The following is a 3,880-nucleotide window of genomic DNA, read 5'->3' as shown; positions in this document are numbered from 1 at the left end:
AAGCATGTTTTGCGTCGTCGGATAATTTCACTTCACTTTTACGAGCGTCGTTTTATTATAGAGGACACGTTCTCTGGTGGATATTACCAGACGGTTTATTTGTTAATTTTTCGGTGGAAATTAAGGCGGCTGCTGGTTGAATATGCGGAGAATCCCAGAAAATAGCCAAAATAAAGGGTGGGACTGTTAGCTAAGCCATTAAGATGCGAGGGCAAAAGAAATAGCAGTGAAAGCAAAAGAGGACGCAGTCGGTAGGATTCGAACCTACGCTCCCAGAGGGAATCTGATTTCTAGTCAGACGCCTTAACCGCTCGGCCACGACTGCAGATAACTCGCATCCTCCTCCCATTGTAGCAGTTTTAGCAGGCAAATTGCTGCAGACGAGGCACAGGGTTTGATTGGCTGTGCCTCGCCGAGGCACAGACTTTACAAATGCCCGAAAATCGAGTAAAAATCATAATGTTTTCAAAAAATTCATTGTTCAAAACGAGTCTTGTTGATGACTAAGTGGTCTACTTTGTTAGGTGAACAACACTTGAAATGTATACAACGTAGGAAGATTGACTTTAAAAATATATACATTCAGAACTTCTTAAAGCATGTTGGGGCAGGATGATATACAGTTGATAGAAAATCGGATTTATTCCCTGGACTTTCATCTGGCCTTAAACGGCGGCTTTGATCCTTGGCACAGAAGTTATTAATATCAACTTGCGCTAGTAAATCTAAGGATCTTTGAAGTAATATCTTAATTATTAGCTAAAATACAGCCGGCCTGATCTTGTGTATAATTAGTTGCGCTACATGTGTACATATATCATGGAAATTGCATTGCATTTTACCTCGAGTACGTGCGTAAAAATAGCTGATCGCCAATGATAAATCAACTGCAATAGATTGTTTTAAATGGATTTTTCTGCGAGAAGCTTCAAAAGTTTCAGAAATTTGGTCAGTTGATAACAGAGTTTTTTCCATGCTAGAGGCACTGAAAGAACGCATTTACTGGCATCAGTATTTGAGGTCAATGCAACCAAAGCAATAACTTTAATATGGACGAAACTCACCAGCTTTTCTTGCTTTAGAGCAGTCTTTTTAGCTTGTAAATATTCATATCTTTTTACGCTTTGGATCTTTGATGGTCACTTTGGTTGCAAATGCTTCCTTCCTTCAAATTTTTCGCTTTCGGTTTGATTAATGATATTTTCCAACAAATCCAGAACTAAAAAGAGAAACACTTTTTTCCTTAATTGGAGTCTTTCAATCAGTTTTCGGGGCCCAAAATATGGCGTGTTTTAGCCATTGAATAAGTTCCATTTATCTTTTCCTAAACCGTACAATTCCCAGTTTCTGTAACAAAGTTTCAACCATTTCCACAACGTCTTCCAAAATCAATATCATGAAATTTGAACTGTTTTCTATCATCTTTTCACTTCGCGTCGTACTTTTCCATCTATTTTTTCTTCGTTTGAAACGTAAATGCGGCACTAGAACTGGAAAATAAACAAAATAAATTCGCCAAAGAAACGGGATGCAAAGAAGTTGAAAAAAGGAATGAAAAAAATTAAAATCTTTGAGCCTAAACAAGAACGAAAACCGCAACAACTCAAGACCCCAAATTTAAATGAGAATAAGAAATAGCAAGGGAGTAAAATGAGGCAAAATCAACAAAAAATGACCCAAATGAACAAATTTTTCTTCCAAAAGCTAGAAATCGTTGAAACAGAAGAAGAACCGATAAGATCTAAAATATGACCCAGAGCAATAATGAGCACTTTAAAAAGACAATAGTGAGAAGAAATTAAACGGACAGAAATCGAACAAAACGTACAAAATAGTTGGTAAGCAGCAAAGTTCTTTTCGCTTCAAGCTGGTCAACATTATTTCCTGCTTGGGTTGCAATTGATTAAATGTTGTTTCTTTAGAGAGCAAATGTTTAAACAGTTTTAGCTACCTCTTGGCTCAATTGCTCGTTTTTCAGCCTCTACTAGCACAAACCTGGAAAATCGTTGATTCGATCACTGTTTTTATTTCAAGTTTGCAGCCCAACCAACAAATTTTGGAATCAAACAAACCGATTCTACCAATCTTTCAATCAGTTATGTCCAACTTAGAATTCGTATCATATAAGAGCAATCTTCTGCGATTTTCTCTTCCAGGTTCAAGAACTTTAAAGTGGAAAAAAAATTAAATTGCCCAGAAATTACTTCGAGCAAGGTTAAAGGATTTGTTTAATAAGTCTTCTTATGAACTGTCTTCGTATTGCCTTTTCACTTTCTACAGTTTGTTTTCAATAAACGTTTCCTTTTTCATTTAAAACTGGAACGTACACACTAAAGCATACAGAATGAGTCGCTAAACAAACGGCTTTAAGAGAAGTTGAAAAGCCACTAAAGCTCAACTAATAAAATAACAATTTACCAGCCCAAACAAGCAGGAGAAACGCTTCAGATCAAGAAACCAAACCAGCAAGAAGCGACAAATGAACAAAACCCAGAAAAGTGAGAACTCTGAAACGAAAATAGTGAGACTAAATTAGGCGACAGAAAAGAAACACAATGGCACACAAGCGAATAAGGAATCATCGAAACCTCATTTTGCTCCAAGTTTCCATTCTTCTTCCTTCTGTCCTCTGGTTGCAATTAATTAAATTTGCTGGGTTTTCAACTGAAAACTGACTTCCGCAAACTCGAAAAATCGTTGATCCAATAAAATACAACTGGCCTTTCCAACAATGAAGAGCAACGAGGCAAAAATAATATTTTTATGAATATTTTAATTACGGGGAATTAAAAGCAGACGACAGTAAAGTGAGCAATTGAAAACGATCGAAAAAATGATCAAGCACTAAAAATATAGATCGTTGCATTTGACAAGTCATTTAGAACATGCACCCATTGTAAAATATAAAATGGTTTTTGCGATTCTAATAAACCGAATGTCGGTTTGAATAAATGTTAAAACACACTGGACCATTTGACAAATTTATAGCTGATAAAATATATTTCAGAATTATTTTTGAGTGCCGCCCTTTAAATTTTAATTTGTTTAGCGAGCAGAAATATTGCCGGTATTTGTTTTTATTAATGTTATAATAATTTTAAATGTGACGCTCGTTTTTAAAGTTCGGCGCCATTACTGCCCGATAATAAATGGCCAAGATAAATAATGGTTTTGGTATAATTTTAATGGATAGTTGTGCGTAGATTTTATGCCAACTATTGAAGAGTCAAAGCAGTTAGAAACAGCAACATTTCAAAGCTGCAATTTTCCATTGCAAACATTCCCAAGTACCGCCTTTGGTTAGAAAACATTTGTTTGGCTTCGCTTCTCGACAATTAATATTTGATTTTACATGCTTTTTGTGTAGGCAAATATTTTACGACTCCGGCCACTTAAAAGGAATTCCATCGGCAAACAGAGTTTCAGCTCCGTGCATTCCATCGAATCATTGTTATTTACCGTGTTCCAACAAACATTAAATTAAAAACGACCTCCTGAACTGACTCAATAAAACGGAAAAGTCGCCCGGAATGGGAACCGTTTCAGGATCCGGGGGCAAATTTGCAATTCAGAAAGGTAAAAAAGAAATACTGGCCAAAACAGCTTAAACATGGAAATGTTAATCTAAGGTCCAGGCGCTGGGTAGCCGGTCTAATCCCGTGAACAGCGATGTAAAGTGGATAATATTAATTTTAACAAGGCCCCGGACTGGCCAGGATGCGGTCAGGACTTTATGAATAATAATTATCCTTGCTTAACAAGGATACGGACACTGGGGTCTCGTGGTTGGTGTGCGTGAAACTTGCGGAAGTTGATTAACTCTTGCCCGCCCGAGTTTCTTGCTTGTTTCCACGAACGATGCAAATTAACGGCTCTTTTT

The 3,880-nt window shown here is 36.8% G+C and overlaps 1 non-coding gene across 1 annotated transcript; it reads right to left on the bottom strand.

The window, feature by feature from the left end:
- Positions 1–243: 243 nt before the first annotated feature.
- On the bottom strand, positions 244–325 carry Trnas-aga. Its single transcript has one exon. It is a non-coding gene; the product is annotated as a tRNA-Ser (tRNA).
- Between the last annotated feature and the right edge of the window lie 3,555 nt (positions 326–3,880).

The sequence above is a fragment of the Dendroctonus ponderosae genome, unplaced genomic scaffold (genome assembly GCF_020466585.1).
Source record: "Dendroctonus ponderosae isolate FM_Combo_2020 unplaced genomic scaffold, Dpon_F_20191213v2 Dpon_F_20191213_9, whole genome shotgun sequence".
Lineage (NCBI taxonomy): Eukaryota > Metazoa > Arthropoda > Insecta > Coleoptera > Curculionidae > Dendroctonus > Dendroctonus ponderosae.
Note: the sequence above shows the minus strand (reverse complement) of the source record. Positions and strands in the feature narration are given on the sequence as shown.